This window comes from Sminthopsis crassicaudata, chromosome 3 (genome assembly GCF_048593235.1).
Source record: "Sminthopsis crassicaudata isolate SCR6 chromosome 3, ASM4859323v1, whole genome shotgun sequence".
Taxonomy (NCBI): Eukaryota; Metazoa; Chordata; class Mammalia; order Dasyuromorphia; family Dasyuridae; genus Sminthopsis; species Sminthopsis crassicaudata.
The window spans coordinates 364,320,984-364,336,747 of record NC_133619.1 but is presented as its reverse complement, the minus strand read 5'-3'; positions in this window follow the sequence as shown (position 1 = coordinate 364,336,747).

The following is a 15,764-nucleotide window of genomic DNA, read 5'->3' as shown; positions in this document are numbered from 1 at the left end:
TACAAAAACTGTTTGATTAATTTTCAGGGTGAACATTTATACCTCAAGAAAATACTACAAATTAGAGTCAATTTGTTGTGTGATTGATTTCTAGACTTAAGAAAATGATGGAGAAAAGCTTAATAAGGCAGATTAAATCTGGTAGGGGTAGCTAGGTGGCACAGTGGATAGGGTGCTGGTCCTGTAGCTAGGAGGACCTGAGTTCAAATCTAGTCTCAGAGATTTGACATGCTCTAGCCTGGGCAAATGATTTAACCCTGATTGCTTCTCCCCCCACCCCTCCAAAAAAAAAAAAAGAAAGAAAGAAAACAAGAAAAATTTAAATATAAGGGTTTAATTTCAAGGGTAAAGGAAATGTTAGTAACAAAAAAAAAAAAATTAGCATTGTTAAATGAATACTTGCTCTTTCCCCAAGCTGGTTGTTAAACATGTATCAGCACACTGATGATATCTTAGATATACAGAATTTGACTTTCTCAGAATAAACCCCAATACTCCCATTAAATGATTTCCTCAAAAGGTTGATATATCTTTTTCAGACTGTTGCTCTAGTTACTATTAGTTACTATTATCATAAAATTAGAACATAAAAGATGCCTTAAGGTCATTAAGTCCAGCCCACTTATTTTACAGATGAGGAAACTGAAGCATAGAGCAGTTAAGTAACTTACCCAACACTATACAATAAATATAAGGTATTTTTAAAAAATAGTATTTTATTTTTTCAACTCAGATTTTCCTGACTCCAACTCCAATGCTCTTTCCACTGAGATTGATCAGGTCCTGAGGGTCTTGAAAAGGATAACAACCAGACAGAAATATATTATAAAAGTAAGAGAAAGGAGAAATAAATGTAATGGTGGCCCTGTTACATGAGAGGTATGAACTTTAGGTTCCTCTCTAGACCTGTAGTTACAATGCAGAAGTAGGAAAAGAAGGCAGTTAACGGACCCTTATAGTTCATTAAATTGTCTAAATCTTTAGAATTTTATAGTTGCAAGAGACCTTATAGATTGCCTTCTCCAGCTCTTTCTTCTTCTCCCCCTCCCAAATCCTTCATGAATGTCCTTTACAATTGTCTCCAAAATGGCATGTAATTGAATTATTTTATAGATGCTTTAAGGGAGTGTATTTTGGCCAAATTTCTCTGCAAATGAATGATAACTCTAAATTATTGATGTCTCAATTAAGGAGGTGTTACTGTATGATCCAAGCTTTCAGATAACTTTCCACAATTCCTTTCTTACACTTGGATACCTGTGCTTTTGGATTCTCTTCTCCTATATAAACATCTTTGTGCACTGAAATTACAAAGAGCAAAGTTGGACCCTGAGGAAGGGGTAAAAAGACCCTTTACTACTTGGCAGGGGTTGGAGAGAGTGGGCCACAAATATGGATCACTGAAAGTGTCAGATTTTTAAAATATATTGGCCAATTTTGCTGAATTTTTCTTCTTTTTTATAATATAAGAGATGGCTCTCTGGGCAGGAATATAGAGGGAATCTAGATGGGTGATATAAAAACAAAAGATCTAAGAGCAAAATCTATTTTAAACTATTCAGACATCATTCCTGTATATCAGATGATTAAACATGAATATATAAAATGCTTCATAAACCTCAAAGAACTATATTTGTTCATTATTCGGTTCATTTTAGGCATGTCTGACTCTTTGTCACCCCATTTGGGTTTTTCTTGGCAAAATCACATTTTCTTCTCCAGCTCATTTTGCTGATGTGGAACTGAGAAGAGTTTGTTCCCTTTTATTGTCCTGCCTCCATTTCCCTAAATTGTTCTGCCTCAGTTTCCCTGAACTGTTCTGCCTCCGTTCCTTTTATTGTTCTGCTTCAATCCCCCTGGTTGCAACACCTCCTCCTCTTGCTCATTAGGACTGAGATAATTAGGGCTGTGGCCATTCTGGCTTTTCAAAAGATAAAACTCCAAATGTCCTGTTTCAGACACCTAATTGGCATTGTCTCCCTCTATCTCTTCAGACTTCTTGGCTCTAGTTTGACTATCTCCTTTACTCCCAATTTGTAAGAATTTATGGTCCTACCCCCCCTCTCTGTCTTGGGCTACCCTGGTTGCTTAGAACCATGTGTGTGTGTGTATATATATATATATATATATATATAAATATATATATATATATATATATATATAAATATATATATATATATATATATATATATATATATATATATATATATATATATATATTTCATAGGAAATTCACATTCCTTACTGGATGCTTTGAGACATCAGTCCTGGGGGCATCATGCTCCCAGCACAATCTCTCCTCAAATAAAATTTTAAAAACTCTCTAATCTTACCTCACTTTCTCTGGCATTACAAGTTAAGTGACTTGCCCAAGGTCACACAGTTAGTAAGTGTCTGAGGCTGGATTTGAATTCAGAAAGATGAGGCTTCCTGACTCCAGGCATGGCACACTACCCACTTCACCACCTGGCTGCCCCCAAAGCACTATAGATGCCTTAGTTATCCCTTTAATTCATATTATCATCATTAATGTTCTCTTCTTAGATTGTATCATGGTATTGAGATGGTTCTAGGTTCTCCAAGGCTAGAACAGTGTCCTGAAACTGGGATAGAGAGCTAGCAGAGAGGAATCTTTTTCAACCAAAGCAGATTAGCCTTTCCTCAGCAATTTACAATGTAGAGAATTGCCTGGAGGAACTGAAAAGCTCAAATGGTTTACTCTGGGTCAGGCTGACCTCAGAAATCAAATGGTTATAAAGAATGCCCAGTTCCCTCAGGTGTTTTTTGGGGGTTATGTTTTGGATTCTCCAAAATAGATTGACTTACCTGCTGATATATATCTCAAAGTGCCCTTTTCTCGGAGACTATCTACTGCCTCCATATGCCAGTCAGGTTAACCCTATTGTCCCTGTCTGAACTCTAAGATAACGGCCACACTCCAGCAAAACTATCTTGGAAGATGTGCTAAACCAGGTTGAGGGTAACCAACAGACCTCAAAACTGTCAGGGAGTTAGAAGGATGCGAAGATTTACCCGAAAGAAGAATGAATAGATGAGAACAATTTGTGGCTAAAGCAGGTGCTGGGGAACACCTAATGTTTGGTCAGACAGAGAAGCACCCTGAGCCATCACCAACTACCCCACTTTTGTCCTGATATGGAACTTCAGTGACTCCAAGAAGGAGTTTGTTCAACTCTGCCTCCCTCGAATCCAATTCATGAACAAGTCAAGATATTATGCATCATATCAATGCCCCTCTTGAAAAACGAAGGACAGACAATGATTTACTCAAGAGTCACATATCAGTAGGGGCTAGAAAGTCTGCTTGAACCTAGCCTTCAAACTCTAATCTTCCCTAGCCACTCTGTTATGTTGTTTCTCTACTGACACATTTGTATATTCCAAACCCAAAAGAATGAACAACTAAGTAAACATAATGATACTATAATTAGAGCACTTAGTAGGGATTTATGAAGAAAGGTGATTGTTTTGGCTTTTGGAAGTCTTAGTAGGTGGTAGGATTGGCAACACTATTTTTTTTTCATCTTTTAAAAATAGTATTTTATTTTTTCAAATACATGAAAAGATAATTTTAAACATTCACCTTTACAAAATCTTGTGTTCTAATTTTTTCTCCTCCTTTCTCCCTCTCCTCCCCAAGACAGTAAGCAGTCCAATACAGGTTAAATATGTGCAATTCTTCTAAATATATTTCCATATTATTTGTATTGTGCAAGAAAAAAAACCAAGCAAACAAATAACAAAAAGGTGAAAATACTATGCTCTGGTCCATATTCAGTTTTCATGGTTCTCTCTCTGGATGTGGATGGCACTTTGCATCACAAGTCTATTGGAATGGTCAACAATACTATTAATGCCTCATTTGGAAAATGTATAACACATGCTATGATCATTCCTTCCTTTTAGCCTGAACTCATGCCATTTCCCCAACCTTAAATACCCCACTATTATTTTTGTAGTGACAACAAACTAGAAACAAACTGTGTGTTCATAAAATGGAAAATGTCTGAAATAGCAGATGTAATAATGTATTATTGTTGAGACTTAAGATATGACAGAAGGGATGGATTTAGGAAAACCTTTAAAGACCTATATGAAATGATACAGAGTGAAGTGAGTAGAACCAATAGAACGACTTATATAATAACTACAAAACTGTAAAAGAAAATACCTGTGAAAGTCTTAAGATACCCTGATGAATGCAATGACCATTCAGGACTCCAGGAAACCAAAGATGGAACATATTTCACCATTCTTAGCAGAAAAAGAAGAGCATAGAAATATAGAATGAGACATTGATTTTCAGAAATAATCAAAGTGGAAAAGTAAGAGTGATATAAAAAAAAGATTATCAGTAAAGCATTAAAAAAGAATAGAAAGAAGTTCAGAAAGGTCTACAGATATTCAGGATATTATTGGAACTACTGTTTTAAATTTAGGTTATACTTTTTTTTTAAACTGTATATAACAGATGGAAGCTAGGTGGCACAGTGAGAAAGACCTGAGTCCAAATATAGCTAGTCTCAGACTAGTAAATGTATGATTCTGGGTAAGTCACTTAACCCTATTTGCCTTGGTTTTCTCATCTGTAATATGAGCTGGAAAAGGAAATGGCAAATCACTCCTGTATCTCTGCCAAAAAAATCCCAAATGGGATCATCAAGAGTGAAACACTACTGAAAAATAACTGAACAATAGCATGGCGTTATAACAATCTTATTTTTGTATAAAAATGTTCTTTTTTATATCTGTTGAATTCATAAGAATAAAAATACATGTTAAAGGCTTTCTTCCAAAAAAAAAATTCCATTTAACACTGATAGGAAACTGATAGGATTTTCCAAATCCTTTTTAAAGTCCTGGTCTTCAGAAACCCACAGGAATTATATTGAAGTTAGAGCAACAATATCCTTCTCATTCGAAAGAATCTCTTTGGTTCATATGAAAATAAACAGGTTAAGGGGGGAAAAAAGCTAAGTGAAATGATTGTGGCACATTCCTTCTTTTATTACATATATTTACCAACAACAGAACAGGTTTTTTAAAACTTCCTTTTTCTTTATCAAACTGTGCATACCCTTTGACCCAGCAGTGCTACTACTGGGCTTATATCCCAAAGAAATACTAAAGAGAGGAAAGAGACATATATGTGCCAAAATGTTTGTGGCAGCTCTTTTTGTTGTAGCTAGAAACTGGAAGATGAATGGATGTCCATCAGTTGGAGAGTGGTTGGGTAAATTGTGGTATATGAAGGTTATGGAATATTATTGCTCTGTAAGAAATGACCAGCAGGAGGAATACAGAGAGGCCTGGAGAGACTTAAATCAACTGATGCTGAGTGAAATGAGCAGAACCAGAAGATCGCTGTACACTTCAGCAACAATACTGTATGAGGATGTATTCTGATGGAAGTGGAAATCTTCAACATAAAGAAAAACCAACTCACTTCCAGTTGATCAATGATGGACAGAGGTAGCTACACCCAGAGAAGAAACACTGGGAAGTGAATGTAAATTGTTAGCACTAATATCTGTCTGCCCAGGTTACATGTACCTTCGGAATCTAAAGTTTATTGTGCAACAAGAAAATGATATTCACACACATGTATTGTATCTAGACTATATTGTAACACATGTAAAATGTATGGGATTGCCTGTCATCGGGGGGAGGGAATAGAGGGAGGGGGGGTAATTTGGAAAAATGAATACAAGGGATAATATTATAAAAAATATATATAATAAAATTATTAATAAAAAAAGGAAAAATTATCCATGTATATGTTTTAAAAATAAAAGCTTTAAAAAGAAAAAAAAAGAAAAAAAATAAAACTTCCTTTTTCTTTAAATTTACCCAAAACTCTCTCTGTACACAAAAAACCAGATCTATATCTGTGTATGTGTTATACTAAGAGATACACTAGTCATAGATTCATCCTATAAAGAGTACAAGAGTTCAAAGAGAAGACTCCTCATAAGGCTTATGAGTTTCTAGTTATCTCATTCATAAATTACATTCTGCTGATTGTATTGAGATCTGGACCCTAGAAAGCCTTTTTAATGAGCTCCACGGTCATTTGCGAGAGACTGACCCAGGCATTCAAATGGAAAACCAAAGAAGTCCATGACAAACACATATTAAATAGATTACAAAATGAATGGGGCAGATGGATAGTGAATTGGGCTTACAAGTAAATAAGAAATGATTGAATTATTATTTGGAAAATCTTCTGGTGTTTTCACTGATGCTAAACTCCCTGCTTGCCCCTAAAGCAAGGGTGTCTCAGAACAGTTTGAATAGGCTTGAAATCCATTGTTAAATTTTCAGAATGAGCATTTAAGACCTTAAAAACTGGCTACTACCATAAATTATGATTTTGTTTTGTTTTATCTTATTAATTGTCTAGAGTGACAGAGAAAATGTTAACACTGCAGAAACTTAAAAGTATCTTGCATACTTTTTTTTTTTTTTTTTTTTTTTTTTTTTTGGCGAAGAGCTGGCTGTTGAGCATTTTTTAGCACATACCCCTATCCAAGACCTATCAGTATATTTATTTATTTTTGAGGTAATGGGGTGAAGTAACTTGCCAGGTTCAAACTCTGATCTTTTTAACTCTAGAGTCAGGACTCCATCACCCGTATCACCTAACTTCCTGGACTAGTATCATATTGGTCATGTTATGAAAAAATCAGAGCAAAAGGGGAAAAGCACAAGAAAAAAAAGCAAACAAATTTTTTAAAAGATGAAAATAGTATGCTTCAATCTACATTCTGTGTCATAGTTTTCTCTCTGGATGCAGAAGATGGAGATGCCAGAAGACAGGAAAGGTGGTGGTGGGTGGGGAGGGGGCCAATAGCTAGGACTCTTCTCTCTTCTGCAGAGCAGACTTGGTCATTATAATAAGACGGTGTTCATATTTTTTTGGTTGTTCTTTTCATATCCATCATTGTATTTCCTGATTCACTTGCATCACTTGGAACCAGTTCCTATAATCCCTGATCACTACAAGAACATCACTAATCCAATGAACATTCGCTATTGATGATCAATAATACCAGTGATATTGACGGCTATAAGACACAGGCGAGAGAATCGAAGGAAAACTGAGAACGTCACTGGAGTGAGATCCTTTCTTCCCAAACCAGGGAGTGTGTAAAGACACCGTCCGAGCAGCACAGAAGTGCAGCCAGACAGGAAGGACTGCCCTGACCAAGCCAGGGCTGGACAGGCCCCAGTTAGGTTTGAGTTGGACCTGACCTCTCTCTGTTAACTCGGTCCATCCTGTGGCTGGTCTGCCCTGAGATTCTGGCCAAGGTAAGAGGAAGTTCTGGCTTCTGGGACCTGGGGAAGTAGTGGGCGGTGGAAGATTGCCCAGCAGCGTGGACTTCCTGTTCATTGTTTATACAATGAGGTTCAACTTCTCCTTTCCCTTCTGGCATCCCAGGCCTTTTTTGTTCCCAGGTTCTCCCTTTAAACTTAAACCAGGTGACAGAGCCAGTCAACAAAAGTACAGAATGGAGGAGATTTTGTTTGTGCTAATGCTGGGCAGCTAGTAATGCTCTTATGTCCGTTGGTGTAGGGGAAGATGGCTAGCAGGACTCAGAAAGAAGGGTTTCTGTTCTAACTTGCTGTATAACCTTGGATGAGCAAGCTATTGCACCTCTGCAGTACTCTCTTACACACTGAATACTAATACCAGACTTCCTAAGTATACCATGGGGATTAGCTAAGTGGAGAGGTAGGGAACTGTTGCATGAAATTTAAATCCTATATATGTCAAGCATTTTGGGGGTTCTCCTGACCTGTGATATCACTCCCTCTGATTTGAGGGTGGGACTGCGAAGCAAAATATTCCTCCCAAAGCCTTCCTTTCTAGAGGGCTCCCAACTTGACATATGACTCTCCATTTCCCACAGCATCTCTACTTGGTTTCCAGACCACTGAACATCACGCTACTCATGTTGCTTCTCTTTGATGGCCATCTTCTCAGCTTCGTTTTGTGGACTGTCTTTCTGTCATTAGATTTTAAACTCTGATTGTAGAGCCTTTTTTTCCCCTTGTATTTCACAATACTTAGTACAATGTCTTATATAGTAAATTTTAAAGAATTGAATAGTCTTAAATTTAAATGTAAACAGATCATAAATTTAATTATTTAAATTTAATAAATAAATTTAATTGCCTTAAAGAATTTTCTGATGACAAAGAAAGGTTGGATAACTGGCTCAGAATTCCATAGTCATAGTCAGAGGTAAGTCTTAAACTCAAATCTTCTTGAATCTAAGGCTACTTCTGCCTTCTGCTATACAAATATAAATTGTTATTATTAGCATACTATTAATATGATTTTTAAATCAAGGGTAGATGACTGAGGAAAACAGCAAGTGGGTATGGTAAAAAGTTTCCTGAACTTTGAGTCCCAGGACCCGAGTTCAAATGTTGTCAGAACTATATAATATTGAAGTCTCTTCCCTTATCAATATCTCAATTTATAATCTATAAAATTGTATTAAATGAGCTGGAAAGTCCCTTTCAGCTGTCGTATGATTCTTAGATGTAAAACTACCATAGTCAGTAGGCAGTAAATTTTCATTAATTACCTATAATGTGCTGGATACTATATTAAGCACAGGGGAACAAGGGAAGGTAAATGATATCTGCTGTCCATGAGCTCACAGTCAATGGGGAAGACAACATTAGGAACTAATGACAACTAGGAACAGACACACTTTGTGCAGAATCATTAGGAAATAATTGAGAGATGCAGGAACTGGCATTAAGGGAGTGGAAGAAAGGCTTCCTCTGGAAGATAAGGCTTTAGCTGAGGCTTGGAGGAAGCCAGGAGGCTGAAAAAAGGAGAAGGGGCACTCTCGGCTGGAGTGAACTGCAAAGAGCCAGGACTTTCATATCAAAGAGACAGGGGAGGGAAGTGAAAGGTGTGAGAAGGGAAAGTCCTGAGGGACTTTTCCTGGGAAATTCACATTCCCTGCTGGATGTTTTGACTCATCAGCCAACATGAGCATTCACCATTGATGATCAATAATACCCGTGATATTGACAGCTACAAGACACAATCGAGAGAACCCAATGAGGTGAGAGTCTGCACAGTAGGAGTGGGAAGAAGGGAAGAACTCCAGGGGCTTCCTAAGGGGCTAAGACAAAGAGCCTCAACTGACCAGAATGTTCAAAGAGCAGAACTTTCTGATGAACTGAACTTCTCAGTAATGTCAATATGACAATGTCTTACTAGTTATGTGACCTTGGGAATATTTTGGACCTCAGCATTTGTAAAATGGACAAGGATATCAATGTCAGAAAGGTCCTATTTTGTTTTTGTTATTGAGTTTTCAGTCACCTCTGAATTTTCATTGACCCCATTTGGAGTTTTCTTGGCAAAAATAATGGAGTGTTTTGCTATTTTTTTCACAAGTTTCTAGACTCTAGGCCCAGAGCTCTAACCTCTACTCCACTTTGCTGCCCTGAAAGGTCCTATATATATATAAAACAAAATATTAATAAATATCACTCTCAGTGGTAGTAAAAAAGGCTTACCTCCTTTTGCTTCAGTTCATTTAGATTTTCCCATGTGTTTCTGAATCCCCCTTTATTATTGCTCTTGGCAATATAATATTCATACAATTTATTCAGCCATTCTTTAGTGGATGGGCATCCATTTCAAACAATGAAGTCATCAGCATAGACAGATATGTTATTCAGCAGTCTTGGGTTTTCACCAGGAAAGGAAAAGAAACATTTTTAAAGTTCCTATCATGTGCCAGGCACTGTGTTAAAATATCATCTCATTTGATATTCACAACTCTGGGAGAGAAGTGCTATTAATATTTCCATTTTATAGTTGAAGAAACTGAGGCAGATGGATATTAAATTATTACTCTCTGAGACTAGATGTGAACTCAAGTCTCCATGATTCCTGTTTCAGTGCTCTATTCACTTTGATACCTCTAAAATTCTCCCACAAAGAGGACTCTCAGGCTATTGTTTCACTTATATAAATATAAATAGAGATAGTACAGTGCAGTGGGGAAAAAATACACAAAACAAGCATTGGATTTTGATGGAGAGGATCTACTATTTGCTAAGTAGCTGCCTATTGAAACTATTCAGCACAATTTTGGAGAGTTTCAGTTTTTTTCATCTGTAAAATGAGGAGATTTGAATTATACGACTTCTAAGATTCCTTTTAGTTCTCAAGCTATGAAGAGATGAAATACAATGGAAATTTATTAAGCATCAACTGTATATATAGCATTATGTTAGAAGTGGGAGATGTCTTCAAATTCACAATATAAGAAGATAAAGTTATGAGATTTTAGTTCTAGAAGGGATTTAGTTAAAACCAAACTAAACTAAACCCCTCTCTCCTTTTATAATTCAGGAAACTGTGGCTTAGTTTAGAGAGGCTTGAAGATCTTAGAATTGTGAGGCAAAGAATTATTCCAAACATTTCCCTTTCTCTCTTCCCCCTTTCTCCTCTCCCCTCTCCCCACCCCCATCCCTGTTCTCCAAACAAAACAAAACAAAAAGAAGTTGTTCTACAATATACTGCCAATTATCCACCTTCTAGTGGGATACTGAAGTCTTGCCATTTATGGTCTTCTCCATATGACTGCCAAACTTACCTGAGCTACACCACTCAAATCAAATCCTTCTATCATGTGACAAGACAATATCTTGAAACCAATTATCTTGTCCATGGAGCCTGAGCTTTGGGCTCCTAGTTTCCTATGTCTCAATTTCTTTTGCTAACTATAGTGTAAACTCCTTAAAGGAGATAACCTTTTCTATTACCTTCTCCATTGGTGTTCCCCTTTGGCACCCAATACAGGACTGGACATGTAGTAGATGTGCCTAACATTACAAAAGTAGTAAGCAGCAGGGAGTTAGACTTTTGACTATCTAGTACGGAGAGGATCAATTCAACAAATATAAAATGCCTATTCTGTGCATGTTGGTGCAGTTGATGCTGGGGATCAAAAAATTAAGATAACAAAGTCTGTTCCTAAGGATCTTAAAAATGAATGGCTGTTCAGTTGTCTCAGTATTGTTTGATGGTTCATGATGTCATTTAGGAGATTTTCTTGGCATTTCCTTCTCCACTGAATCCTGTGGTTTCATTTTGTCAGGCAACCAGAGATTGAATACTTGCTCAGGGTTGCACAGCTAGGGAACATCTAAGGTTGGATGTGAATTCAAGTATTTCTGACTCTAAGCCCAAGGTTCTATCCACTGAACCACCAACTGCCTCTTTAAAAAAAATAAATGAAAAACTAATAAAAAATAATATATAAGAAATACTTTAGAGAGGCAGAAAACTTCTCTGTGGAATTTGAAAGGTCATGTCCAACTGAGAGAGCAGAGATTTCATAGAAGAAGTGAATTAAAAATTATTTGAGTAAGGTGGTGAAAAGGCATTCCAAGTATGGAGAGCAACATGAGCAAAGAAGATCCAGGGAACATTAGTATATTTCAAGTTCTCCCTGTCCTTGGAGTCTATGATAGACCATCTGGACAGAAAGAAGCAATAGATAAAAAGTTTAGGAAATCGCAAGCTTGGCAATAGAGACATGAGAAAGAGATTTCAGTTATTCAGACATATACTAGAGCCTTTCTTCCTCCCTTCCTCCCTTCCTCCCTTCCTCCCTTCCTCCCTTCCTCCCTTCCTCCTTCCTCCCTTCCTCCCTTCCTCCCTTCCTCCCTTCCTCCCTTCCTCCCTTCCTCCCTTCCTCCCTTCCTCCCTTCCTCCCTTCCTCCCTTCCTCCCTTCCTCCCTTCCTCCCTTCCTCCCTTCCTCCCTCCCTCCCTTCCTCCCTTCCTTCCGAAGCAAGTTAAATTACTTGCTCAGGTAGGGCACATAACTAGGAACTATTAAGTGTGTGAAGCTGGATTTGAACTCAGGTTCTTCTCACTTCAGGGCCAGTTCTCTATTCACTGAGCCATCTAGCTGCCCTCCCCCATACCTTTTTGAAATCATCCTGCTGATCAGTTCTTATAGAACAATAATATTCCATCACATTCATATACTATAACTTGTTTAGCCATTCTCCAACTGATGGGGATCCACTCAGTTTCCAGTTTCTGGCTTCTACAAAGAGGGCTGCCACAAACATTTTTGCACATGTGGGTCCCTTTCCCTCCTTTAAGATCTCTTTGGGATACAGACCCAGTAGAGACACTGATAGATCAAAGGGTATACACAGTTTGTTAGCCCTTTGGGAATAGTTCCAAATTGTTCTCCAGAATTAGTCATCCCTTTTAATGAAGTAATGGAATCTCTGGTATACAAAGAATACAAAGCGAAGACTCCTTCCTGCTTTTTCTTTGCTTTAGTTTCCTCATCTGCAAATTCACCTGGAAAAGAAAATTCTAACCAGTCCCATATTTTTGTGGAGAAAACCCTAAATGGGGTTACAGAGAATTGTACATGACTGAAATAACAACAACAAACAACAAAAAGCACAGCCCCACTATATTATATCCTTATATCCTTACTCAATAAACTATCATTGCTCCTTGTCATCTTCAAAATAAAATACAAAATCTTCTGTTTAGCTTTCAAAGCCCTTCATAACCTAGTCCTCTCCTACCTTTTCTGTCTTATACCTTCCTTTCTGACATATATTTTTAGATTGAGTGATGCTGGTCTCCTAGACGTTCCACCAACAAGACATTCCAAGATTTCTCACCCCAGTATATACATCTTCCACTAGGGCATCTCTGTGACCTGGGCCTTCAGACTGCTCCCTCTTCAGTACTACTTGTAATCCACCTTCTACCATTTAGAACCAAGGTTCCCCCCCCCCCATCATTGAAAGCTTTTAGGAACCACTTTAGCTACTCCTGATGGATTGCTTTATTTATTTTTTTATAAGATTGTCAGAGCATAATCTCAACAATAACATCATTGCATCAAAGAGCTTGTTTATTTTTTGTAATTTTTACTATTTCTTTAAGATAGTTCTTCCTTCTTTCTTTTCTCATTTACTTATTGGCCATCCATATAAAGTGATGTGAGGTTTGATAACTAGTTTCTTCCCAAGGGGAGTTTATAAAACTATAATAAAGTGACAGAGGCAATATGATATAATAGGAAAAGTGCTGAATTGGGATTGGGCCAAATGATCTCTAAATTCTTTTCATCTCTAAATCATTTTTAGATCCTATGAATACAGGAATACAATCTAGGAGATGTCACAAGTATACAATCACAAGTGACCAATGAGGGGTGCAGGCAGTAAATGACATGAATTCAAGGCAAGGAAATACCATTGAGTGAAGTAGGTCAGGGGAGGCTTTATGAGGTGTAGTGAGACTTCATCTTAATCTCAGAGGATCTGAAGAAATGAAAGTGGGAAGAGCCCTGGGGAAAGATGTGGCTCAGAGTGTGACCTGAACAAAGCCCTGAAAAATGTTCAGGAGGCAATTAGTAGGCAGACTTATAGGGAAATGGGCAGAAAGCAAATTATAAGCTTAGAAGCTGCTTATAGGCAACTACTTGGTAGAAGAGAAATGATAAAGTCTAGGTTTGTGTTTTTTTTTAATTTTTAAAAAAATTATTTAAAAAAGAAATTAGTGGGGGCAGCTAGATGGCACAGTGCATAAGAGTAGGGGTCTTGGATTCAGCAGGACATGGGTTCAAATGTGGACATAGGTACTTGATACTATCTGTATGACACTGGACAAATCACTTAACCCCAATTTTGTCACAAAAAAAAGAATTTAAAAAATCAATTAGCAAGCAATTAGATAAAGATGAAGATGACTATAGTGCTATCCTTGATTTGCCTACTCTTCATTCCCATTTCCATGAAGTTGAGGACGAAGGGAGGCTCCCTTATAGGAGCATCCAAGATTAGTCAATTCCTCTCAGTCTTGGATTTGTGGGAGCAGTGGTAGGAAGATTGGATTTGGAGCCACAGAATCTCGGTTTCAATCTTGGCTCTTTCTATTTGTGTGATTTAGAGCAAACCATTTAATCCCTCTTTGCTTAGTTGTCTTTATCTTTTCAATGAGTGGATCTGATTAGATGATAGCTATTTAAGTGAGAGTGGATAGGGTGCTGCACTAGAGCCAGGAAGCATCTGCCTCAGTCACTAGCTATGAGACCCTGGGCAAGTGGAAGGAATACAGTAGTCTTTCTGAACCTCTAACAAAGAAACTGCTCTCATATTCTCTCCCCTGTGCCTGATCCTGCCAGATCCGGATAAAATTCTATCAAAATCTATCAGACTTTGGTTGTTTGGGAGAAGGTGCCCCATTACTTCTGGGGCCCCAAGCAGGCAGTGCCCAGTTCTACTTAGCAGCACAATGAATCTGATGACATAATTTTCCCTGACTACCTGTTGTTTTATTTTTCCCTCAGTAAACTTGGCTCACTTTATCCTGTTTGCCTCAGTTTCCTTATCTGCAAAAATGAGCTAGTGAAAGAAATGGCAAACCACTCCAGTATCTTTGCCAAGAAAACCCCCAAATGACTGAGAAATGAAGGAACAACTTCCCTATCTTGGTATGAGTTCCATTTTCCCTTGTACTAGGCCTTTGATATTCTGAAACTTCTAAATCTGATCTTCAATTTCCTCATCTATAAAATAGAGATAAAAATAATACCTCCTTTACAGGATCATTGTGAGGATCAAATGAAATAATATTTGTAAATCACTTTTCCAATATTAAAACATTATATAAATGCTTTCTATTGTTATCTTAGATAATATCTATATTTCTTACATATCTATGTACAATATACAATATGTATGAGACATAAGAAATACATTATATATATATATATATATTATAATAATATAAAAGATCTCTTTTCCCTATCTATAGCCTATCTATAACTTGCCATTGTTTGCATATCCCTCCAATCTAAGACTATTGAGAAGGGATTTAAATTATCCGTCTTCTACCTAATATAAATCCCTAATTTCACAAACGAGAAAACTAAGATTCAGAGGAGATGCTCAAAAGGGTGGAGAGTGTCTCCTAAATCCCAATTTAATGATCTTTCCACTATATTATATTGCCTCATTTTAAAACAATGCTTTGAAAAAAAAAAATTGGTCTCAGAATGAACAGAGCAATTTTGTGCATTTCTAAGTGTCAAAATAAAGTATTAGGAGAAAGCTCTTTTGCATATGAATGTTGTTTCCACCTTTCTACTGCCGCTCAGTTAAAGGTCCCATGAAAGTCAGTTTCCTTTTCTCATTGAGGTTAAACCCTCTGATGGGGAATAAAAACAGGTGGGAAGTCATAGAGCTTTTGCTATGTCACAATTTTGCTGTTTAGTTTAGTCTCAAACACTCAGGATCTTAGTATAGAAAGACAATTCCATGGCTATCTAGTTTAAGTCAGAGAAGAACTAGAATCCCTTCTATGAAATACTGGATCACTGGTCATGCTTGAACACTTCTAGGAAGAGGATGCCCCCCAAAGCCCAAGGGAGACTAATTTGCTTTTGAACAGCTCTGATTGTTAGGGAAGTTACCTAAGTTAAGCAAACCCAAATTTGAAAGACCAGCTTCTTTGAAACTTTCCCTCTTCAATTCTAATTCTACCCAAGAACTTTTCCCTAACTATCACCTAGATCTATCTTCTCTCCTGAGCTTCTATGAGCTTTTATTTTATATTCTTCAACGAATATGAAATGCACAGGTGGGCTTTAAATTTTTCCTAACTAGCCTGACAGCATCATAAATCCTAACTGACCCTTTGAAACTAGTTATACCT